We start from the raw sequence: 27,210 nt of genomic DNA on the forward strand, positions 1-27,210 counted from the left end.
AGAGAAGAATTATTTCTATGGATTTTTAAAGTTCATGGTAATTTGAAAAGATTGTTCAATTTAACTCCAAAATTAGTGAGCGTGTCTTGATAAATGCCTAGGACACTCGGCAGTTGATAAGTAGAAAACAGGCTCCATTTATTTTCTCAGTAGTCTCCCAAAGTAATGATACTATTATTCAGAATCCTAATTTGTATCTGTAATTACACATGCATATATACACTCTCTCACACATCTCTTTTAACACAAACTTTCTCAGGATTGCATTTTCACTCATTACTGAAAACAGAACTACTAAATTAATGATGGTTAATAAAATGCATTTTAATGCTTTGATCATACTTTTATAGCCTAGAATATGAAGAATTAATTCTCATCCATTGTCAATATTGTCACATAAATTATACAAAAGGCACATTTGTATTTGGGAATTTATAAATAAGTTATTTTAAAGAGAGGAGGTTATTTAAAACACGAACTCAATTGTGTATTAAGAATTTTGCAGTGTGTCGACATCCTTGAAACGTAAAGCAGAAAGAAAAATGAGCAGGGGAGGTAGGAGACACTCAGCCCTAACTGGATACATTAAGGATTTTTAAAAGAATACAATGAGTTGCTGCTCATAAATATGCCAGCGGTTCCTTTGGTGGAGGCATCTTGCAAATGTGTCAGCAATGCCTTCGCCATTTAATTAGTCTTCAGTGCGTAACGCAAAACCGATACTCGTCAAAATATTCCTTAGCTGACATATAGACACTCCCCGTAAAATGCTCGCTTACCATTAAATGGCTTCTTCAGCAGGTACGGTACAGTAGGAGGAGGTCATGGAAAGTAGCCGTGAACACCTCAAAAATCACAGGTTCTATTTTTTGTTATTTTGGGTAAATAAACATGTTGATACTTTAAAATTTTAGCTCATAAGTTTGGATGTATGGGGAAAACATACTTAGTATTGAAATAAAATTCAGTCTGAAAGAATTAAAATTAAATTTCAAACAGGCTGAGGGGAAGCTAATTTCAGTAAATATTTAAGCACCATTTTCTACCCATTCTATTACTACCAAAAAGACTATGATTCAAGTTGATTGAATTTGTTGAAGGTCAGACTCCAGCCAATGGTGGGAAATTTTTACATTGGCCTTGAGATCCTGAGTTCAGAAAAAAACTTCACGAGCCAATCCTACTACTTTTCAACCCTACAGGTCCCAGTCTCTCCACACTGGCGGGAACCACGGTCAGCTTGGTGGGGAAGTCTAGCCATTTCGTCTTTGGATGACTGTCTTTACCTTTCTAGTGTTCTTAGGAAATCACGAAGAGAAGGAGAACCTTTAGTTATATATTTGTTTTAAAAAAAGGTGGGGGAGGGGAGGATCTGTCCTAAAACAAGGAAATAAGACTTAGCTACTTTGGAGCACATAAAGGAATATGCATTTCTCATTAAATCCCTCTGGTATAGGTTTCCACATTCACTTCAGTGTCATCCAGACATATTTATATTTAAATTATTCAAAATATACAAACATATATAATTAGCAATTGCATACTAAGCAAATGCTAACAATACAGGTGAAATCCCATTCTCTTCCCAGGTACAATCTCCTCTTCCCACAATACAGGCAAGTACTATCCTGAACTTGGTGTGTATGTACGCACGCATGTAGCTTAGCATTTTTTAACTGAATTTAAATGGTAATATAATATATACATTTTACTAAAACTTTTTTTATTTCTAATAATAGGTGAGAGCCATATACGTCTTTTTGAAAGCTATTGCCACAAAGGAAAGCAAATAAACGGTGTATAGCCTGGAAGAATCATGGGAAAAGAAAGGTTTTGTAAAGAAATGAGAAATCAATATTATTTATGCTGAATAGAATTATATAGTAAAGTATGGGGGGGGAGAAAACACAGGTAAAAGACCATCACTCTTATTAGAAGGATATCCTTCATTTAAGAAGAGAGGGTATAAAATCTAGTACGCAGCACTTTAAATATGAGTCAGGAAGGCAAACTATGTGATTAGTGGAAGATATCTTCTGGTTACATCAGTTGTCTCAGGAAAATTTTTTAAAGACTACTGGAAATGAGTGAGGTGTGGGACAGTTAGCAGTTGAGGATAAAGAAAGTGGGAAAAGGCACGGGGAAGAGTCAAGGGACTATTAAGGTTCAGCATGTGTATCTGAGTGTTTTTGACTCTTCATGTTTGTTACTTCTATTTTTTAATTATGTCAACCATTTGGGCAACATGTTTTCTGTAACCCCATGTTGCTGCATTGATACGAATTCAGACAAGGGGCCATTGGGAGTCAAACAACTGTTTTTACTGAGCAATACGACACAGTGAGAGAGGAACGGGGAGTCTGGAGATAAAGGAAGAAGTGGTATCTAAAAACAATCATGTTGGATTACAGAACGGAAACTGCAAGCTAGAAAGCTTGACTGTCAAAGGGACAAATAACAGTGAAAGATCAGTCTGTGCAAATGCAATGTAGGTCCCAGTAAAGTTGGTTCACTGGAGTCGGGATACAAGATGCGTGCTGGATAGGTTATTGTGGGCGTGAAGGTGAGATTGTGGATGGGCTGTGACCATTAATTTGCATACTTGGATATCTGCAATAAGTCCCTCATTTTTCTTTAGTCTCCAGTCCTCTCCGGTCTTCCCACAGTCTTTAAACAATATGTCAATACACAATAATTCTATTCAAAATCCTACTTTCCTCCCTTCCTTTTCTCCTTCCTTTCCAACTACTTCCAAGTACCCACCCAAAACCTTAGAAAATTAAAGAATTTTCTTATTTCCACTCACTGTCAAAAGTGTATCATTCCTACCTTCTTAGCATAGATTACATCTATTAGTTCAATAGCAAAATCAACATGCTTCACTTAAAAAAATAATTTCTGCCCATTGTACCCTCTTTTGTTTTCTCAAAACTTTTATACTGAGACTTTGCTAGATCATCTTTTATATGATATGTTATAAACATTTATTAAACAATATGTGTGAGCATACTTTTTTAATTCTTTAGCTCTATTGTTAACTCAAGTATAGCTTTGGTTCATAGAAGAGCCTAATTCTACTTAAGGCATATGGAGATACCTGACATGATTACTTGATAAGTGTCAGTGTACCAGAAAACTCTAGAAGGAACATTGACAAAGTCTTCTACTAATTTCTGATTTAAAAGGTTATTTCTCTCTTTCGAGTACAGTCCATGCTTCATTGTGATTTTGATTATAGTTAATTATAAGGGGATTATGATGATGTCAACTTGTCAACTAGTTAGCTAAACACAAGAACTTCCTTGTTTAGACAGGGAGTGGATAATTATTCATTAATAAAACAAATGAGAAGTGAGAAGTTCCTTTTTCCATTGTCGTTGCTCACTTATTTATTTGGAGTATGCAAAGCATTTTCATCCTTCATAAAGTTGTGCTAAATTCCAATAGTGACTATAGGGAACAATTAAATAATTATGTTTTCACATACAAGCAAATATATTTACTATTGTTCAGCATGAGGGAGTTTGACACTTCTTTTTATTATTATTGGAATGGTTATTGGGACATAATTTGAAAAAATAGTGGCGTGCATTTACACAGTTTTACAGCTCATTTGATGTTGACTAATGTGCCTCTTACGTGAATTTTGGAGTAACTCATTCCTGGTTACCTCTGCTTACTTTCACTTTTATTTACTGCCTTGTGTTATCTTATCCATATATTTTTTATTTCTCTTATTTTTCTTCAATTTCCTGAAGCAGTTCTACTCTCTTTCAAAAGTGGTGCCCTTAAGACGTGGCCATTAACCTCAGATATGGAACTTTGTCAGAAATGCTGTCTAGAATAGAAACAACTTTGTCATTTTATTAGATAATGTGCAATTGTGTTCTGAAACTTTTCTAATTTTAATTTTCAAGGTTATTTTATCTTTGGGGGGGGTATGAAATTGTAGTTTTCCTGTGCAAGGAATTTCAGCTTTGAATTCTGGCTCTGAAATTAAGCTGAACTGTGTAATTCTCTGTAACAAACTCTATAATTCTCTAAAACAAACAACATTAATGACAATATAGTAAGGAGGTTTTAAGAACTTCAGATTCTTGATGATATTTCAGAACACTTTAGGCATTATACCATCCTTCCTCATCTTTCCATTATACTTCCCTATTGTCGTGACCATATCATTTCTGCTTGCTGGTGGGATCTATATAATTACTTGATAAGTGTAATTATGTCCTTTTTAATTAAGCTGTTAAAAAGTACATTTAGTTCACTCTTCATAATGAGTGAAATGCATTCCAATCACAAGATAAAGCTGTACTGATTCTGTGTGTGTTTTAAATTTTGAAAATTATTTGATATATTGCTTCAAAGAAGACAAATGAAAATGCTTAAATTCTGCATAAACAATATTTGTGGAATGAGATATTTAAAATAAAAACTCAATTAATTGGCACAAAGTGTGAACCTGGAAGTATCAATATAAATATGGTGTGTGCTATGTTGAGAAATATATATTATTTAAGTACAACCTCTTTTCTTCAAAAGGCTGAATTATTGAAACTGTGTTGGAGGATGTGTTTTCCTACTCAGTGGGTGACCTTTTCATGTTCTTGATGGTTTCTTTTGAGGAACATGGCTTCCTAGTTTGATCCCATTTGTGTATTTTTTCCATTGTTTCTCTTGGCTGAATAGGTATATCAGCAAAAATATTGCTACAAGAAATGCTGAGATTTTACTGTCTATGTTTTCTTCTAGAACTTTTATGGTTTTGCAACTTACATTTAGTTATGTATGGTATAATCTGGTGGTCTAGTTTCTTTCTTTTTTTCATGTATCCTTCCAATTTTTCCAACATCATTTTTTGTAATTATTTTTTTATCTGTATTTATTTTAGTATAATTACAATAGCATTTAGTGATGGCACATTATATAGTTATAGTCATGTTTCTTTTTTTGCTTCATCGAGAGAAATTTTATTTCATTTTTATGTTTTTTTGAGAGACTTTCTTTATCCCATTGTGTGTTCTTACCTTCTTTGTCAAATATTAATTGACTATAAAGGCATAGATTTATTTCTGGGCTTCCTATTCTGTTCCATTGATCTGTGTGCCTGTTCTTATGCCAGTACCATGCTGTTTTGATTTTAGTGACCTTGAAGTATAATTTGATATCAGGTAGCGTGATACATACAACTTTGCTCTTCTTTCTCAAGATTGCTGAGGCTGTTTGGGTTTTTTTGTGTGTGTGGTTTCATATATATTTTTGAAATATTTGTTCTAGATCTGTGAATATGACATTGGTATTTTAACAGAAATTGTATTGAATCTATAGATTGCTTTGGTTACTATGGACCTTTTACTGGTGCTATTTTTCCTATCCTTGAGGACAGTATATGTTTCCACTTATTTGTATGTTCCTCAACTTCTTTCTTCAGACATCTGTTGAGGGATTGATATACCATGTATTAGGAAATTATGCACAAAGAAAAGATAAACAATTCAATTTAAAAATAGGCAAAGAATCTGAAAAAAGCCCCACTTCTTTCAAGTGGGCATACAGATGGCCAATAGACATATGACAAGATGCTAAATGTCACAAATCATCAGAAAGATGTGAATTGAAACCGCAATATACAAACAAACAAGAAGTGCTGGTGAGGATGCAAAGAAAAGGGAGCCCGTGTGCACTGTTGGTGGGAATGCAGGTTGGTGCAGCCACTGTAGAAAAACAGTATGGAGTTTCCTGAAAATATTAGAAACAGAACTGCTTTTGATCCAGTGGTCCCACTTCTGTGAATATCTCTGAAGAAACCCAAAACACTGATTTGAAAGAATATATGTTCCCTTGTGTTCATCGCGGCATTGTTTACAATGGACAAGACTTGCAAGCCAAGTGCCATCAGTAAATGAGTGGATAAAAGAACTGGCATCTTTACCCAGCGGAGGAATACTGTTCCACCATTAAAAAAAAAGGTATCTTACTTTTTGTGCCAGCATGATGGACCCGATGATTATTATGTAATATGAAATAAATCAGTCAGAGGAAAACAAGTACCATATGATCTCACTTCTACATGGAATAGAATGAACTGAACAATTTAATGAGCAAAATAGCAATAGAAGCATAGTTGCACAGGACAGACTGGTAGCTCTCAGAGGAAAAGGGTTTGAAGGGCTGGGTTGGGAGGTGGAAGAGGGCAAAGGAGGGCTAAGAAGGAACAAAAAGAGACTTTACCTTGGGCAACGGGTGTACCATGCAGTCTTCAGATGATGTTTTGTTGAGTTGTGCCCTTGAAACCTGTATGATTTTGTAACCAGTGTTGCCCCAAATTAACTCAGGGAAAAAAAGTTCAGAATCTGTACCTATAAAGCCTTTCATCTAATAAAGTCCATGAAATTATGTAAGTGGAAGGAGCTCTACTTAACTCAATCTAGAATAATATATGTTTCATGGGAAGATCTTTAAAAAATCATCATACTCATGATCTACTTTTAGGCCATGTCTTGGTCCTGCTCAAATCAATGGAATAATTGAAAAGCTGAACCAAGAAACAGACTCTCTAGAGAAGCTGAGAGAGTGCGACATAAATAAAACACCAGCCTGTTCAAGGTAGGCTGGTCCAGTTTGCTGATACATGAGGCTGTCTGTGAAACATCGCATTCAATTACTGCAGTCGTTTCAATGGAGTCATCCGTAAGTCAATGTCCATGTCTAACGGGAAGAAAATATGCTACACGAGGGCTGCCAGTCCCCCCAGTTATGGCAGATCATCTTAATGACAATGCTCTACGTCAGACTCAAGTCCAGTGCCATAAACATGTCACGAGATCAACTACAGAAGCACAGGAAATCAAATGTTGATTCAGGGAAGCAAGGGAAACAAAGATGAGACTGATCTTTCCTCCTGGAATCAAGCATTTTTTTAAAATCCAGGTGGTGAAAATATAAGGAAAATCCAAGAAAAATAAGGTTTTGTGATAAAAGAATGACATGGCAGCCATGATAGGTATGGGTTAGTTGGTTAGACATCATCCCACAAAGCAAAAGGCTGCTGGTTTGATTCCCAGTCAGGGCGTGTGCCTGGGTTGCAGGTTCTGTTCCCGGTCAGGGCATGCACGAGTGGTAACCAATCAGTGTTTCTCTATTGCATGGATGTTTCCCTCCCTCTCTTTTTACCACCCTTCCCCTCTCTCTAATAATAAATAAACAAAATCTTAAAAGAAGAAAAAGAATGCTATGCCAAATATAATTTCTTTAGTTTGGTAAAAAACCCAAGGAGCTATGTGAGAAAATAAAGATCCTTAAAAATTTTCAATATATTTATAGAATTGTATTTTATCATAATTGATTTTCAATACCAGCTATTGAAAGATAATCTGTCATTTGTTTCAATGCTCAAAAATTACTGTTCTCATTGTCTTTTAAGTGATAAAAGTAAATACTTTGAGGTGAGATTAAATTACAGAAACAAAACCTTGGTGTTTTATGTACGCACCAACAGGTTTGAGAAAACAATAAGTGAGAAAACATCTCAATTTTTTTTGTTGTAAATGTAGTCATCATCACTATGATATAATGTTTAACAAAAAGCTGGCTCTTAATCACAGGTATGTATTTTTATGAGTGCATCAGCTTTCAAGGACAAGGGCAACAATAATCTTGTTATTTGGGTTCTATCCCACCACCTAGCTCCTGGATACAGGGTCCTATGGCAGAAAATGCTCAGCAAATGTTAAGAGATAAAAACATGAATGAGAACAGAAAGTGGGATGCATACTATTTCATGATTCCAAAAAACAATCAAAAGTCTTTTTCATTATTGTATGAAGTGAATTAGCAGAATTTGGAAAAAAACAAACTGGGAACTCAAATTTTCCTTCTGAAATTACTACCTTCTAGTGATAAGAAAATACAGAGAATGAAAAATTACCCGAGAAGGAAAAAGTAGGCTGGTAATTTACCTGTGCTTTGGAAGAGCAGTTTAAAAACTAAGTTCTCCCCCTTTTCTTATTTTGAAAGGAAGCATAGAAAGAAAAGTACCTCCATGCCCATCTTGTTTGGATTAGGTTAAACATATGGATACTTCCACCATTGTTGACTGTCATTACTGAGTTTCGAATCTAAAATTTAAGTAGAATAAGGTTAATAGAGTTTCTAAACTATACGTATAACTGTCTTAGTGTGATCAGGCTTCTTAAACAGAACACCATCTGGAGGCTTAAACAACAGTCATTTATTTCTCACAGTAGGAAGGTTGGGAAGTCCAAGATCAAGGTTTCAGTCAGTTCTGTTCCTGGTGGGAACCCTCTATGAGGCCTGTGTACTGCTGCCTTGTCTCTGTGTCTTCACATGGGGGAGAGACAGAGAGAGAGAGAGAGAGAGAGAGAGAGCGCAAAGATTTTTCCTTCATCTTCTTGTAAAGCCACTAATTCCATCAAAGGGCTCAATCTTAAAACCTCATCTAATCTTAATTACTAACCAATGGCCCCACCTCCAAATATTGTATGGCTGTATTGGCGCTTAGGTCTGCAATACGTGTATTTTTAAGGGAATACATTCAGTCTATAGCAACAGTCTCTAATGCCCTGACTATAGACCCCAACTTCCATTCTTTGTATAAATGGAATCATTACTACGATTATGATTTGCTTGAGTATATTCTGCTATCACCCAACCTTGGTACAATATAAGCTGCAAAATTGCACCCCAATTCTATTAACACCATCTATGTAGACAAGCTTGTACTTATTCAGTATCTATGGTAAAAGCTGTGTCTAGATTCCTATGTGGGTTCTGCCTTTCCAACTTTAGCCAGTGATTCTACATTTTTGTCTTCCTCTGCCTCTAATATTATAATTCATCCAGCTGTTCTAGATAGCAGACTTTAGGTTCCTGATGATTTTCTTATCTCATACTGCTCATCTATCTGTCATGTCATCTTTCCCTGGACACAGACACTTCCTATCAGGCTGCCCTGGTTCCAGAGCTGTCAGGTTCCTAGATCGCAACCATGCCTGGTCCTGATTTTCTTCACTGTGAATTATGTTCTGAGTTTTAACTTATCATTTGCTTAACATTCTTGATGTGGAAACTCTATATTATTAATAGACCACAACTCATAATAATCAGTCATTCATTATCGGTCATACCTCATAAGAGTAAATATTGATTCCCACTTTGTCGAAGCATCAAGATTCCAGAGGCACAGTTATTATGAATCAGAAAAAAGGTTGAATTGAACTTATTGACTCAGAGTAACATGGTTAGCTTGAAATCTTCATATAAAGCCAAACATCGATTCTTGTGATCATTAATCATGTAATAATTACTACAACTTCTTGTCCCTAATGTCTATTTTTTTCTGAATATATAAGGTCTGTCCAGAAGGTACCCAGCCATGTCATATGAAAAGTAGAGATATTTAATGAAGAAGATACAAGATATGAGAAACACTGTACACAGGACATTGGTGTCTCAGTCCCTTTTATAAAGCAGGCACCTTGGAACCTCACACAGTTCTCCCAGTCACCATCAATTGCCCTGTTGTATTTTCCTGAATCTCATGGAGGGTCTGAAATTGCTTCCCTTTCAAAGATGATTTCAATTTTGGAAAAAGCCAGAAGTTGCAGGATGCCAAATCTTCCTGCAACTTCTGTCAGGGGCGCTGAGTCACCTGGGTGATTTGATGTGTTACTAAAAATCTCTGCACAAGACATGATGCATGAGTGGACACATTGTTGTGATGAAGCTGCCAATCACCACTCGCCCATAGCCTCAGCCCTCTGAGTTATCTAAATAGTTTCCACAGAGAAACGTTCAAGCTTAACACAAAATTTGATGTAGATTCATTGTTTCACCTGCTCGGTCATTTTGAATGCAATAGCCACATGGTACAGAGGCTCACTCAAAGGCATCCATCACCCCCACTGACTAGTACAGTGAAGTCGTCATTGTTCATGCATGTGCATTCCAGCCCACTCTCCTTGGCTGCCAGGTTACATAGATATGGAGCAAACCATTCTTGTTTTATTAGCAATGGCTGAACTTTTCCCCAACAGACTTTGTATATCTACGTTAGAGCACACTCTAGACTATGTTGTTCATTTGATACCTTACTTAAATGCATCGTTAGTTCTCTTTAATGGCTTTAGTTTGGCCTTCATAAATAAGCATTTCTTTATGGAGATATTGTGTGGATATCTGTTTAACATACAGCTGATTTGAAAGGGGCATTTGTGCTGTGACAGGTATCTTGGTGATGATTTTGCCACTAATAGCCTGCTTCTCTCAGGAATAAACCCTTACTTTGAACCATGATGATCCTTAAATCAAAGGTGGCAAAACCGGTGGTGAAAACGACATTTATAGTTGAAAATATTGATTTATGTATGCCAGAGCTTGGCTTCACATGTTATTACATTTCACATGTATAAAATAAGAAAATGAGTTTCCATCAGAAAAACCTATTATTTGAAATGAATTGGACTTGAGGAATTAAGAGAAGATAGTCAATATACCTTGTTTCTACATTGTGAAATTCAATCCTCAGTTACCTTACCGAAAAGAAACTGTGAGAGAATTTTTTCAGATATTATCAGGCTCCCTAATAAACATGTTTTTAAAGGTAACACTGAGAAGTATGCACTGTTATGATTATTTCTATAGTCATATATATATGTGTGTGTATTCATAGATAATAGAAATAATATATATAACAAAATATAAATATAAAACAAAATATATATAAAACATATATATAAAACAAAATCCCTTGTAAGTCAGCTACCATGTGTTCCACTTAGAAGGGTTAATACATTTATTTTAAGATATTTTTCCATCTTTAGATGAATATTTTAGCAAAAGATACACATGAGCATTATTATAAAAATATAAATGAATGTCAATAGAAAGAACTATATTTCTTATGCTGATCCAAAGTTCTAAACTTACTGTTCATCCATTTTTGTCTAGTTTATGGTTGAAAAGGAACTAAAGTAATTTCTTTTTAAGTTTTCAGACTTCTAGGGGCATATATCATTTTGTTTCGGGTAATTGTAATACATTTAATTAGCAATTTAAACTGGAGAAGGAAGGGAGAAATAATTTAAATTTATTTTAGAATCCTTGTTAGAAACAAGAGTTTTACATATTTTATTTAATTTTCAGAGAAACCAATAAATCAGCCATAGTACAATTTCCTTTTTAGATGTAAGTAAGCCTTTCTCTAAAAAGGAGACTAATATGCTAGAGGCCATATAGTTTAAACAATGAAAAAAGAGACTGAAGCATATTACTTGGGACTCCAAGGCCCATTCTTTGCCCTGTTAGAGCAGTGACCAGCTACAGTCATTGCACTGCCATCATTTCAAAAGCGTAGTCCAGATGTATATGTTTGGGTATGTGCCATCTTGCAAGGACTTAGAACTACTTCTTAGGATAAAGGAGTAGAGACAGGATATACACTTGCAACCCTTTTTCCAACAGAGCTTTTACACCTGCTAGTAGGATTCATTCTCGCCAGATCACTCTATTGCAATCATAAAACTCATTATCCAGAATGTCCTGAGGCCGAACTGGGAGGGGCTGAAGCCCCCTGCTCTGCTGCCAAACTGCCCAGAGCACTCCAGCCAAGGTGAGAGCGCAGAACAGAATGACGTGGAAACACTGAGCTGGCAAAGGCCGCCTTTGATCTATTTTTCCCACCAAACACGAGGAATTTGTATTTATTGATACACATTTTTGTGCTTTTTAAGATATTCATTGTTTTACCTGCTCAGTCATTTTGAATGCAATAGCCACATAGTACAGAGGCTCACTCAAAGGCATCCACCATCCCCACTGACTAGTACAGTGAAGTCGTCATTGTTCATGCGTGTGCATTCCAGCCCACTCTCCTTGGCTGCATCCAAATAAGATACGTCCAAATACTAGAATAAATTATAGTATTATATTTATATATATATATATATATATATACACATACACACACACACACACACACACGCAATGAATGATATAAAAATGATCCATTCTACTTCACAGAGTATACGTTCTTGTTTCTGGGAGCAAAGAGGAGAGAAAATGCCCCCCTTCAGTTATCAGTATTACCAAGAAAGATCGAACTTTTAGAGGAATTTCTGTCAGACTTTACAATCTGCGTCTAAGCATCCAATTTCAAGGTCACACCCAGTCCAAGCTTCTTGTGCCTGAGCTCCTCAACTTGTTGTTAAGTGAACCCACAGGGGCCTTAGAGAGCCTGACCCAACAGAGCTTCCTCTCTTTTCTCAGACTGAAGATAACAGTTGAGACTATCCGAGAACGACTTGTAGACACAAATGAGCGTGATTTTGTGCAAGCCCCGCACCCTCCCAGCATCAGTTCACTTCCCTGTAAAATGAGCGCCAACATGTCCTTCAAGAGTTCCTTGTGAGATTGTAAAGAAAATGTATTATAGCACTGAACCTAGGGGCAGGCACAGAGTTTTCTGTCTTCCAATGTAATCTTCTACCAACCCATTTATGTCTGCATTTCATTAATGTGTACTGGCCACTTTAGGTTTCCAATCCAGATATTAAATATTTCAATGGTGCATAGTTGTAATTGATGTTTTATATCTTATGTTATAGTGTTCAAAAAGTGTATAATTTGTAGTTGTGATACTTATTAGGTGGCTTAAAATGGTCAGTTTATGTAACAAGGATTGTCAGCAAAATCGTTATTTCACTTCTATACAGTAGAAATGGGTTGATAATTTAATACGTATGAATTATCATTTATAAACTTTCTCATGGGAAAATGGAATACAATAGACTTGCAGTCATATATTTATATTGTATTTGTAAGTTATCAACTACTGATGATTTTCATTCAAGTTATTGATATGAGGCTGTGGTCTACCTGATATATCTGTAACTAAAATCTCTTTCAGAATGTTCTTGTCTAAGGCCATACCACCCTGAAAGTGCCCAATCTTATCAGAAAGTTCTTATTCCATAGTCAATATGAATTATGCTTATAATATCTTAGACAATGAAAGATGATCAATTCCCACACATAATGTGCACTTCAGTGTTTATGTTTGTTGTCATATCTGTGTTCACTGTATAAATTTTAACAATCATAATGTTAGTGTTTTCAATAAAACTTTAACAACTTCTAGTTTTTCACTTTTATCAATATATCTCTATATATTAATTTTAGAGTTTTTATTATAATTTATTTTTGAATGAATTTTTATAAAACTTCTGGGCTATCACTTATTTTCATTTCAAATTGCTATTCGCAATTTCTGGTAATATATGCTTGGATTATAGTTTCTTTCATTCTCACAGCTATTCCTATCAAAATAACTTATCAGGAGAAACAGCCTCCACCAGAAAATTGAAATATAATCATTTCTTGATGGTACATAGGTAGTTTTATTCATTAAAGCCTATGTATATCAAAGGCAGTCATTTTTTACCTATGAGTGAAACATGAAAAAAAGAAAAGAAAAACAATATAATGTGTGCACGAGAAGGTAGAGAGCATGTTTTACTATAATATGTTGATATGCAGGACAAAGAGTGTTTGGACACAGAAAACCATTACAAGTGAGCATTATTAAAATTAAGTATAAATGCACTGTTGTTTTCAGTGTATGGGATAACTGGTATTCAGATGAATGATGCCTTTATGTGTGAAATAAATATTCTCACTATATTGATTATGTATTTGTATCCATACATTGAACATTTTTTAAATAATTAACCTTCTTTCTGTGTGTGTACATGTACACACACATATTCTTTACAGAGATTTCCACTGGTTTTTACTTCATAATCTACTTGAGACTCTGTTATTAGATTCTAAAGCAAATACACTAATTTGGAATTTTGAATGAATTAATTTTTTTAAATTATGAACTGCTCCACTTAATCCCTAGTAGTATGTCTTGTTCTACAGGCTAGTTGTCTGATATTACTATAGTGACTCCTGCATTGTTGCTTATTATTTGCTTGGTATATATTTTTCCATCTTTTAATTGTATTCTATCTATACCTATATATTTTTAAGTTAGTTTCTTGGAATGGCACATAGTTTGGTCTGTTTTAAAAGATACTGTTTCACTATGACAGTATCTGCGTTTTCGTTACACCTACACTCTTCAGTGCAGTGGAGAGCAGCTACACGCAGCTGTTGAGCGTTGAAATGTGGCTGAATTGTTATCTGAGATGCATGCCGCATGTCAGTAATGTACACTAAAGTAGAAACTATTTCACTACTGAGTTGCACACTGATTATATGTTGAAATAATATTTTACAATTTTTGTTTAGATGTGACATTAACATTAAATTAACATTGTTTTAAAATGTCCTAATGTGGATAACAGACATGCAAATTATGTTAGGGGTTCCAATTATATCTGTACTAAACAGTTGGGTTTAGGCCATTTACACTTAAGCCAATGGTTTCACGTTTACCATCTTGGTTTTATTTTCTATTTTGCTATACCTCTTTGTTTTCTTTGTACTCCTCTCGTTTTCTTTTTTCTTTATAATTCAATGTTGTTATGATCCAGCTCTATGTCTACTATTGGCTTATTAGCTAGAACTTTTTTACTGGCTGCTCTTGGCTTTATAAAATATTACTTTTTAACTTATAAGAATTTATCTTAAAACAAGGTTATACTTTGTGCATGGTGAGAGACCTTTGAACAGGATACTTCCATTTCCCCCTCTAACCCTTTGTGTTATGTTTGCCTTCATTTTTCCTTAAACATATGTTATAAAACCCACAATAAAGAGTCCATTATCTTTTAAAATATTAAAACAATGAACACTATATCTTATTTAGACCCACATATTCATCATGTAGGGCATTCAGAGCTCTTCTTTCATTTTTCCTTTTATGTTAAAATATTTCTTGACATCCTTGTGCATAGTCATGATACTTATCATAGATGTTTTAAGATGTTATGTCTACTTCAAGTTCTCTGGAATTGCTATAATTTATTTTTTCCTACTTATGGTTTATGTTTTCCTGATTTTTCACTGGTCAATTATTTTTGTTGGATGCTACACATCTTGTATTTTGTGTCATGAGTACTAAATTCAAGGGTACATAACTTTGTTCTTGCACACATGTGAACTAGTCTCAATCAGTCTGATCTTTTAGGGCTTCGCTTTAAGCATTTTTAGCAGAGGCTAGAGTGCTGTTTAGAGCTAATCTAACCCTGGTGCTAGGGCATGACACTTTGGGGGTCTCTACCCCATGCTTCATCTCTGTAAGGTTTCTTGGTTTTGGCCGGTGGGCTCTTACCAGCTCTAGGAACTCGGAGAATGGTTTGAGCTGCTATTTACTGGCAGTTCTCTGCTAGATTTGTGGGAATTGCAAGCTCCAGTTTCATGCAAGGGGTAGTTTCCTAGGAGTCGAACAGGCTCCTCTGCCAATCTCTGGAGCTCATTCTCTGTTTAGCTGTCTCATTTCTGATACCGTGGGCAGAATATTGTAGCTTTTGGTCTTTATCAAAAACATCATCTTTGCCTCTCCAGTTCAGAGAGACTGTAGGGCTGTATGGGTTTCCACGGCTCAGGCTATTTGCCTCCTAGCAGTTTCCTTGTTCAAGAATAACCATCCCTTGCTACACCTTGTCCATTCTGAAAATAGTTGTTTTCTGTGTCTGTTGTTTTCTATCCATTTATGGTGGATACGTAATTCCCGTCTTAGTCCTCAGTAAAAGGAATCATTTTTCAAATAAAAATTCAAGGATAACACCTGCGTGTAAAAGAATGTCATGTCTGTTTACTTTACATTTTAAGTTACTTTCAAGAGAACAGTTCTGGAGATGCTGAATCAGCACTTATCCAGAAGATACAAACCTTTTCAAACTAAATAATGTCGATGCTAATGTGTTATAACAGTGATTATCTGGTAGTAGCCTGAATCAGAGTAAACATTATTGAAGAATGGTTTTCATTTTCTTTACATTAACCTTTTAAATGTTGTATCTGGTGGCTCCTCCTACTCCTACCTAATAGTCTTTTCCTGACTTTTCTCCACGTCTCTGTCCAAGTGATTTTATTTTATAGAAAGAGGTTCTAACCCACACCTAAAACAAAAACAAAAGCAAACTAAGCAAACAACTATAACAGAAACAGAACAACAGAAATGGAGATCACATAGAGGGTTATCAACAGGGGAGTGGGAGGAGGATGGGGGGAGGTACAGAGAATAAGTAGCATAAATAGTAGGTAGAAAATAGACAGGGGGAAGTTAAGAATAGTGAAGAAAATTTAGAAGCCAAAGAACTTATATATATGACCCATGGACATGAATTAAAGGGGGGAATGGGGGTGAGAGGGGGGTGTGCAGGGCAGAGGGAAATGAAGGGGGAAAAATGGAACAACTAAAGAAAAAGAAAGAAAGAAAGGGGTACTATCTTGCTTTTATTTATTTTGAATAAACTCCTTTTTTGTTATTCCATGCCTACTCGTTTAATTTAAAAAATGCATTTTACAACACAAACAGTTTACTGTTGACTACTTCTTTACATCACCACTGTGCCTCTCTGCCTTTCCATACACTATGACATGTGTGACTAACTAGAGGAAAAATTATTTACAAAAATCCGAGCAAACAAAAGAACAAAGATTAATATATTGGTATATTTCTACACAGACAGTCCAAGTAGAATTATTATTATGACATGTTTCTAAAAAATTTAGATATTCAGAAAACACATTGATGGAATACTAATAAGAAATGAATAAATCTAAGTCATAGTAAAAATTATACTCTCACTATCTCCATAAAACTGATTGTTATTGCAAACATAAAAATGTGTAATTGATGTAAATGACTTAAAGAACAGAATTAACATAGTTATTTTAATATACATTAAGTTTTTTCTGTGGGATTCATGGTCATTTTTCTATGTGGATCTATTGTCCATTTCTCATTGTTGAAGGGTAAGTTTTGTTCCAAATTTCATTGCTATCTTTCTGCCGTGTTTCAGGAGGGTGTCCACAAATTGGAAGAAATAGAGATTGATTAGTATAGCAATCTCTTTATAGATTTATCTTCCCCATACCAGTGGTCTTGGAAGACATTTCTGGCTGCCTTCCCTATACTGGTAATTTTGGAAGATATTTCTGGCTGAAGAAACCCAAGGTGAGTAGCCTGGAGTGCTTTCTGGAAAAAGTTTATCACATTAGAAGGAGACGAAACAATTTCTTCATCTCATGCCACTGTAGGACTTGCCATGTGTCAGCAGATCTCCCATTCCCAGTCCTCTATTAAATCTCTTATCTTCAGAATTTAGTGTCTTCAGTCTCCCAGACTGAACCACAACTGATACAGACTTCCAGCATGACAAAGTACGCAACTTCTTTGCTGTCTCAGGACCATTCTACTTTTCAGTTACTATGCCTGCAAGTTTCTTCTCCAGTTTCTTAATTTGGGGGGGCCTTAGTTTTCTTCTTGGCATGTATTTCCTTGTTCCTGAAAATTAAATCACTCTAACCCACTAATTCCACCACTCTCTTTATAACACCTATCACACTATACATTTTGTTTATTTTTTTATTGTGTGTTTGCCTGCAGTCTCCTCTAGATTGTGTTTCCTGAACACATAGACTGGGCTGGTCTTGTTCACTGTTGATATTCTGATGAATTCTCTATCATCTGAACAATAATATGTGTTCAATGATTATTAGTCCCATAGATTAATAAATGAATGAATAGGAAGAGTCTTAAGTAGTGTAATTCATGTATCAGCCATAGTCACTCTGCTCTTTAAGATATACATAAAGTTATGTTACTTTAATTTCCATTAATACATTACTGAAAGTCACATGCCTTCCCAGACATTTCTAAAAGTTCTTGAAGTGTAACAGTATCAGAATCCAAGCTAGAAGAGACTTCTTGCCTCTGTTGAATTAATTTTAATTTAGGACTATTCTCATTATTCCACATGCATTATTACTTTTACATTCTCCATTGCCCATAAGGAAGATAGCACTTTTTTTTTTGTAAATGGGATGGGTTATAAAACGGTATAAATTTTTAAATAGCACACACATTTACTTACTTGTTGAAATAAATCATATTCCTAAAAGGCACATAACTCTGCAGAGGACTTTAGTGGATACATAAATGAGATCTATAGCTGGTCAACTACATCTGAAGTTGAATATTAGACATACCTGCTCTTGAAAATTAGTTCAGTGTTTCGCCTTCTCATTGTGTTGCTATGATAGGTGATCTCTCAGTCTTCTGTTGTCTCTCTGCCTTCTTCCAGCACATCTTAGCAAGAAAAAACCAGCTAAATAACCAAATCACTAGTCAAACAACCAATGAAACCTTCCATCCTCTCATGTTCTTGGAGGAAATTGACTGGTTCATATCCCCCAGCTCTCAATTACAGTCCAAGTGTCAGGGCTCTTTGAACTTTCAGGGAGAGCAGCAATTGTATCGAAGAGACCAGCAGGCAAGGAAGTCAGACATTGTTGTAGGAGGGAAACTTGATCCTGGGCATCAGGAAGAAAGAGGGAAGCTGCACGATGAAGTCCGATGAGAGTGTGTTTGGCATCTTCATGATCCCTTGGGTCAGCTTTTGGAATGCCCTGCCCAGTTATGGTGGTAAATGCCTGGGAAGGGCATGGAGATCTGGACCACAGAACCCTCAGGAATAAGTACCTGGAGGAACAAGCATGATAAGCCTTCTACACCCTCAAAAGTGCTGGCCAAAGGCAGGGGATGCATCAGGCAGTAGAGAAAGGAGGTGATATGTGACATTTGTGATTTTGAGATTAATTGCAGTGGGACAGATTGTAGTTCATCTTACTACGTATCCTGTTATAAATTTTCTTAGAAAAAACGAACAGCCAGAATCCTGGAGTCACTGTTCCCAAGTGGGGTAAACTGAGCACATGAAGTAAGTGGACACTGTAGCCGACCACACGATTTTTCCTTTAGTCCCAAGGTATTAGCTCCTTTTGCAAAGACTAAGGATTCCTTCCTAGGGTTTCCCTGTATCCAGTGACTGAAATATGCAGAGATAAAAAGGGGTTATTCAGGAAATACCTTAAGGATCATTCCTGTTCCATAACCATCCATGAGACTGATGAGGATTATTTTGTACAACTTCTCCATGTAGTTTCCTGCCCCCGACTTATTTTTATCTTTTACTATTACCTTTCTTGGAATATTCCTTATCATCCCACTTTGTACAAATCTCCATCTCTAACATGACAGAGTAAATACACATCAATTTACATGTTTGGTACCTGCGGACCTGGACAGAGCCCAATAAATAACACCTATCTTCTTTCTGGGTTGTGAAGCACTAAGAAAGAGACATGGACTCAGGCAGAGAGAGATCAAAATACTATTAGTTTAATCAATAAAGGCAAAGTTATAACATAAAGGAATATCAGTAACAGCTTTCTCATGTATCACCTGCAGTTAAGCAATCTCACTTTTTTGGAAGTTCATTGGATAATTGTAGACTTCTCATTATAGAATAGAGTTTTCACCATAATTTAAATATAGAAGTGGGAGGAACAGAGAAGAATATTGTCCCAAAGAAGAAAAGGCAGAACCGTGCAAGTATGGGGAGTTCTGACTCCTACATTCATATTATTTTATAATTCATTCCTTGTCCCCTTAGAAAACATGAGTTACTTTTACAGGGTTTCTTTTTGTTGTTGTTACTTTTATTTCTTTTTTTGTGTTTTTTGGGGGGACAGAAAACTTGAGCTGGTGTGTAAGATAAAGAACTCAACTTTATTGACACTGATTTTTCAGGGTAGTCAAGATTCATGGATATGTGTGTTGACTTTTGTACTTATAAAAATCTTTAAAAGTATTTTATTAACCTACTTATTTGAGTGTGGGAGATTCCCATATGCACCTGGGGGTTCTTCTTAATCTTTCTGCTCAATACACATAGTTATGTAGCTTGGTTTTCTGTAATAAATTCAGCCAAAATTCATTACAACATGAGAAGGTACTCTGACCTTGACCTACATTTTAGTTCCTTCCCATAATCGTGTACAGTAATGACACTTCAATACCTTATTGTTTCTTGCCTCAGCTTTCCTTTATTTTGACCCAGGCTCCACTGTAAAAACAAATAAGCTGTACTAATTTATTCATTCTACCTTTGCTTTATCTTTGCGAATTTTATGCTTTTTGGATTTGGCTCATATTTGAGATTTCAACCACTATTTGAATAGACTACATATGTCAATTCGCAGTAGTCTTTATTTTTATTGAAGTCAAGTAGTATTTATTTTCAGCACTACTCATTGTTTCCACAACTTATATTACCATATTTGATCTCATAGTCTCTTCTGTATAGCAAGGAAGTTTGAGCAATTGGTGGCTCATTAATATTTATTTAATAACTAAATGATGATTCAATGTGTGATATTTCTTTTTTTAATTTTATTTATTTATCTTTTTAGAGGGGAAGGGAAGGGAAGGAGAAAAGGAGAGAAGTATCAATGTATGGTTGCCTCTCATGAGTCCCCTGCTGGGAACTGACCTGCAACCCAGGTATGTGCCCTGACTGGGAATTGAACCGCAATACTCTGGTTCACAGGCCCGCACTAAATCCACTGAGCTATGCCAGCCAGGGCCAATGTGTGATATTTCTAATGACCTTCAGTTAGCTATCTTAAAATAGTTTCTGTTGTTTAGGGTCATTATCTCTGTAAGAAGGGAAGTAAAAGGATATCTAGATAAATGGTCTATTTGAAGGTGTCGAAGGGTTACCACCAATTTTTATGGAAAGAAAAGGCACACAAACAAGGAAATATATTTCATATTATATTTTTTATAAATGACAAAAATTTTAATTTACTTAATCTAACTCAGAAAACTACTTTCAAAGAAGTAGCATTTCTCAGTAGCGGAATATTGTACCTGGGCTGGACTAAAGGGTAGGTTATTATGGAGGAAATAGGATGGTTTTTTTCTATCTTCTTGACAGCTGCCTTAGCTTTTCGATTCTCACGGCCTCAATTTCAAAGTGGTAGGCAGCAAAGAAGCGTATGAAAGAGGTCTCATTTCTAATATCATCAGTGAAATGCACATTAAACTACAGTAAAATATCACTACACATCTAATTGAATGGCCAAAGCCAGAACTCTAGTAAAACCAAATGATGATGGATTTGTAGAGCAACAGAAATGTTTATTTGTTGCTGGTGGGAATGCAAAATGGTACAACACTTTGGGAAAAAAGTTTGGCTGTTTCTTACAAAATTATATATACTTTATTATACTACCTAGCAGTTATATAAAACTATATCATTAAATATTATATATTATTGAAATGGTATAATATTATATATCATTATATTATATATTAGAGGGATAGATACTATAGCATGTATTCTGGTATTAATTATATTTTATTCCTTCATATTTGCTATTTATGGATCGTATCTGTGTGAGATAAAACACTATAATTAAGATGTTCATACTATCATTGTGATTGAAGTAAAATTTTTATGTATATCCAGTAATATAAGTTATATAATTAAAATTTTTTTAAGTGAGAAAATTTAAAATGTGTCTTCCTTTTTTGCCAATGGTAAACTATCTTTCATATGTGAAGTGATTTTATTAAGTCTAAGTAGATAATTAGAGGCAAAGTCAAATAAATCTAAAAGCTTAAACTTTTCATTTTATATATATATATGTTTTAATGATATATGTGTCATATACACATACATGTGTGTGTATATATATACACACAAATACATATATACATATATACAAATATATAAATATAAATATATATACATATTTATAAATATATATACATACATACACACACTATATATATATATATAGTGTGTATATATATATACAGCATTAAAAGAGCTGTGTTACATATATAGCATTGAAAGAGCTACTTTAGGCAAAGTACATCCATGATGAAAGAGACAAGACTGTTTCTTTGGGTAGGTAATTCATTAACCAAAACCAAATCTTCGAATAAGACCTTTTTTTAATTTTTAAGTCATATGGACATAATTTGCAAGAGTGAAAGAATTCATATTTCTCCAAAATAATTCTAGGTTGTGAGAAAATGTACTTATAGTTTCTTAGCATATATTGTAATATTTAGACTATTAGTTTTATAAATCTCCTATAGGTCATGTATATTTTATATACTTCAATCTTTTCTGAATGTACAAATACAGATTTGAGATGAATATGTACCACAATCACTCACAAGTTGTCAGTTATTTTTGTTTTGTGCAAGTTTCCCTGAATTTCATATGTGATAAAAGTTTAAGTGAATATGAGAAATATTACCTTGAAGCCTGCTACTATTACCAACAGCACAAGACAACTGTACTTGAACAACAATAAAAATAAATAAATAAAATCCAAAAAATTTAATTTTAAATTACATAGTTAAATATTTCTAATTTAAAATTATGTGACACATATTTTACAGCAACATTCAACACAGTCAGGACAAAGACAAAGTTGTGGATTATAGCACTTAGGTGAGCCTTGTCTCTTTTGCTTGTTTTATCGATCATGTTCATTTGCAATAATATTATGATCATCTTTACTCCGACACCAATCACAGGAGGACAGAAAGTAAATTAACAGCTTTATCAGAACTATATGCTGATAATTGGAACTAACTGTTACTGCTCATAAAAAGAGTAGCCTGTGTGTATTATCTGCTTATATTCCATACCCTATTCTGAGAAGGAATGGCAGTCACCAAATCCATTTGGACAAGTCATTGGCAGTCTACCCATTGTGTTCGGTCACATGTCTTCTCAAAACTGGACTGTGCTTGTTGCATTTTCTGTCTCTGATTGGGTCCTGTTCTGCTTTGACAGCTCTCGTGGAGAAATGTTTTTGTCTCCTGGCTTTAGAGTACTGCCTAACACTTTTTTCTTCACTGTAACACAGCCAGAGGCTCAAACCAACCTAGTAAGGGTGCCTTCTACGAGGTGAATGCTTGTGTTCCCCCGGAATTCAAAGTGGAAATCCTAATGCCCAACGTGGTGGTTCCAAGCAGAGCTTTTCGAAGGTGCATAGGTCATGAGGTGGAGCCCTTATGAATGTGATTAGTGCTTTTATGAATGGGACTCCCTGCTCCTCTCCCGTCATGTGATGAAGTAACAAGAAGTCTGTAAGACAAACAAGGCCCTCACCCCACCACACTAGCCTCCAGAACTGGGAGACAAAAATTTATAATCCACACCCAGGTGGTGTCGATTTTGTTACAGCAGCCAGGACGGAGTCTCCGACGATGCCTCTGCACACACCAGGCGAATTGCCCATGCACATTGGGTGACTGTATTGCTCTTGTAAGTTTCAATTTCCATTGCTGGATCAGTTTCCAAAATGACACTTTGCTCCTTCTAAGTCCATTTCTACCTTTATTCTCTTTCTTCTACCTCCTGTAATCAAATTCTTCTGTCACTGAGGTTCATCTTGTGACTATGATGAACTGATTAAAACAACATAAACTGTGATATGACATCATATTCCACAAGGAGGAGCTCTGTAACCCAAACAAATTGATCTTTGGCATAAGGCATAAAAGATTATTTGAATGCAAAAATCCAATGGCAGCTCTCAATTGACAGAAACTACTGTTGCATTTTTCAGTCAAGGCCACTGGTGAAGAAGGTGTGTGCAATCAATATTCATCACTTTACTACATCAGCGAACACTGAGTAAATACCAGTTCCATGCTTGAGACTATACTGGACACGAAGTAAAGAGTTTTCCAAACACTCATTAGATATAACAGTTTAGTGGACCAGCCAACAATGATTGTACGTTGAAGTAAGTGTATAAAATACATACAAAGAGGGTATTCCAAAACGGAATTGATGCATCAACTCCTAAGTTTCCCAAGGAAGTGAAAAGGAATCTTTTGTGAGTAGAGGTTTGGAAGGAGAGCAGGAGTGGCGTGAAACAGTCTGAAGGGTGAGGCAGGGATGCTATCCCAGGGAACCCACATCGGAAATCATTCAACAACCAACCAAGGTTCTTTTTTTATTAGAGATTTTATGTATTTATTTATTTTTAGAGAGGAGGGGAAGGAGACAGAGAGGGAGAGCAACATCAATGTATAGTTGCCCCTCATGTGCCACCTACTGGGGACCTTGGCCCGCAACCCAGGCGCAGTAGGGCGCTCAATCCACTGAGCCACATCAGGCAGGACCCAACTGAGGGTCTTCAAACCCGCCATATGAGAGCGTTGTTTGAACACACTCCGTAATCGAGTAATATACAAGGCCCTTTATACCCTCTAGTAAAGAATCTGGTGTTTATGTGTGTTGTATGTAGTTCTAAAATCTAGTGACTTTATTAACTGCCTGCATACATAAATACAGAAACTCCCCAATATCTTGACACCATATATCTCTAGAATTTATTTTTATTTTGTTGCTTTCCATTTTGAAATAATTCCCGAATTTGTACTTAACATAATTTATTTTATTACTGCCTATAATGCCCCAGGTGTGCTTTGTTTAGAAGTGTTTCTAAAGCTTAGGGCAATCTCGATCCTTCCCATGCTTTACACAGGAAGACACGAATATATCCCCATGAGAGCCCGTCTAATGCTGCTACTCATTTCAGGAGGCTATGATAAATACTTTTTATTTCTGGCTTTTGGCACCTGCATTAGTTATAGTAGGTACTTTCAGTCTTAACAAAGAATTGTTGCATTAGATTTTGAAAATAATTGAAATGGGAGAAGTCCACAATTAATTACAGAGACAGATAGCTCTTTATTGTCCAAGTAAATGGGTAGTTTTACAACGACACAGATAAACACTGCCCAGGCTGCCTGCATAACTGAGTCACTGCATGCCGGCTCTTCCCTGGTCAGGAGGATGGGAGATCAGAAGGCTCCTTGTAGCCACAGCAGCAACAGCCTCAGAGCATCAGGCCTGAAAATGACCCCTGCCATCCAAAAAGCCCTTTCTCCCTGTTATTTGTCCATGTATATAACATGGTGCATTTTGTTATGTTTATTCTCATATTTCTACCTATATTTCCTATACTGATTTATAAAAATCTCTGGTCATTCATGAAAACGATTAAACAGCATCCAAAAATCACTGTAGATCTAACCTTTCAGCATTTTTCTCTCTTTCCTGGTAATAAGCACACCCAAATGTACTCTTTGGAGTCCCTCACCCACTTGCAATTCAGGCTTGCCTTTAAATGGGACTGAATGACATTTGTAGCCATTTTATATTAAAGAATTTCTGGACTTTCAATCTCATTTATTTTAGGCCAGCATTGGATCTGTCCTTCACCTATGACTAATAATTAGAACCACTTTTAGAAAATCATGGTAGCCTTTTTAATAGGAGAGGTCTAGAATATGCATTCCTATCAATGATTCTTCTTTAAAAGTGTTTTACTACCTTTTCTCAAAGTCTCAAAAACACATTTTTCTGTTTATCCTCCTTACAGAAGATAAAATCTTGCATGTCTTTTATGGGTGAGCCTTTCTTGCAAGGTACAACTGAAGAATTAGCCCTTTGAATGATGATGATTTTAGGCCGCTAATTTCATTCTGGAAGAAGTGAGGGGACGTATGGGAAGACCGGACTTACTCTTACAAGGAAGCATCTTGGGGGATTCATCAGTCAGAGGGGAAGATTCGCTTGTTGCAGCAGGAGAACGTTGGTGTGCATTTGGTGTTTCAAAGCACTCTTGAGTCTTACACATCTCCTAAATGCCATTATTATACTGGTGGGACCACCTATTTCACTAAATTTTCTAACTTTTGCTAAAGATGTCTGGCAAATTGAAACTATATTATAATTCAGCAACCCACAAAAATGAAACTTTGAATCTCATTTTCAGGTACAGCAACTCTATTGTTATAAGAGGTAAAATAATGATTTTACTTGAGTCATGGAAACTCTTAGATCTTCTGACTTTGCTATGAGATAGGAGTTAAAAGCTAGAGCCCTTCATTTCTTCACTGTCAGATTTTCCTGAATGATTAAAGCACAGACTCCCCAGAGTCTTTTCACTCCTTGCACAACCCCTAATAATATTTTGCAGCAAAGATTTTGGTCACCAAGATCTACCTCTAACACTATTTTAGGCACTCATCCATAATAACCCAAGTAATTAAGTACAGGTTTTAATGGACTAACTTTTGCCACTTTAATGCCTTCAGAGCTAACAGGCAAACTCCAACTTCCTATTTTCTTGAGAGTCTGTGGCCAATAGCTCTTATTTATATTAATTACTTAATTATTTAATGCTTTTATGTGTTAGGGAAAATAGCACCTTAGCTATTTAGAACTGCAGCTACCTTATGAAATCACTGTAAATGTGGGTCCTCTAAGAGCAGCTAGATTCCACACTGCGAAACTGGACCCCTAGCTGTATTACCTTCTGGCTCATCATCGGCTAATACATCCCAGGTAATACATCAGGAAGTTGCATCCCAATAAAGTCCTGTTTACAGAGCCGATTCTCCTCTGCCAAGAACAGGAAGCTGCCAAGCAGTCTCTATCGTCAGGACATCAGTACGGTAGCCATTGGGTCCAAAAGCACACTTCCTCTTCCATAATCGGCATTTTCACAACGGCACTTCTTCCTACATGGAACATAATTCTCAAAATCCAGTGGTGGAATCTTTGTTGTGCCTAAAATCTTAACTAGAAAAAAGTCTAGGAAATGTAGTTTTGACCTTGCATATTCTATACTCTGTTCCTCCTAAAAGGTGTGCTTAAGACCACAGTAGAGATTAAAAATACCAGTCCGTATTATCAGTATAAGATTGTTGGAATTTTAAATTATTATCACTTATCAAATATTTTATATTTTATAATTTATATGCAAAAGCTATAAAGCCCTGTGTTTTGTGAAATACTATAAAGTTTGTGACTAAAGGGAAAAATGAAAAGAATAAATTTATCTTTATAGAAACTAATAAAGAATATTATTAGGTGGGCCTTTTTTAATTAAATAAAATGGGCAAAAATGATATGTGGCCATTAGAAGAATGGGTTAATTAGAATAGTCTACAAATAGCAGCTAGTTTATTTTTAACCTGACTCATAATTTGATAAAAACAAGGGTCCAGAATAAATCTGTCATAGTCCCTAATGATTTCTGATATTTTAATATTTTATATTTAAAAGGTTTTATTATAAACTAATAATTACTTAAAATGTTTTATTTATTAATTATAAAAAG

Source organism: Sturnira hondurensis, unplaced genomic scaffold (assembly GCF_014824575.4).
Source record: "Sturnira hondurensis isolate 20B ecotype Veracruz unplaced genomic scaffold, ASM1482457v3 Scaffold0010128, whole genome shotgun sequence".
Classification (NCBI taxonomy): Eukaryota; Metazoa; Chordata; class Mammalia; order Chiroptera; family Phyllostomidae; genus Sturnira; species Sturnira hondurensis.